The 217-nt window shown below is 49.3% G+C and overlaps 1 protein-coding gene across 1 annotated transcript in view; it reads left to right on the top strand.

Annotated features, from left to right (window-relative positions):
* The window catches only part of LOC138173597 (mucin-22-like), a 24,603-nt gene that overhangs the window by 23,942 nt on the left and 444 nt on the right, over positions 1-217 (top strand). The gene's annotated exons all lie outside the window — the stretch shown is intronic.

Below are 217 nucleotides of genomic sequence, written 5' to 3'. Positions count from 1 at the left end.
CCATAACAACTACAACTGGAAGCACCACAGCCACTTCAACTACTACTATTCCTGAGACCACCACCACCACCACAGCCACCACTACTCCTGAGACCAGTACCAGCACATCCACAGCCACATCTGAGTCCACAACAACTACAACTGAAAGTACCACAGCCACTTCAATTACTACTACCCCTGAGACCACTACCAGCACATCCACAGCTACAACTGAAAG

This window comes from Petaurus breviceps, unplaced genomic scaffold (genome assembly GCF_028583685.1).
Source record: "Petaurus breviceps papuanus isolate PSGF00001 unplaced genomic scaffold, PetGlider_PUasm1.0 129, whole genome shotgun sequence".
Lineage (NCBI taxonomy): Eukaryota > Metazoa > Chordata > Mammalia > Diprotodontia > Petauridae > Petaurus > Petaurus breviceps.
Note: the sequence above shows the minus strand (reverse complement) of the source record. Positions and strands in the feature narration are given on the sequence as shown.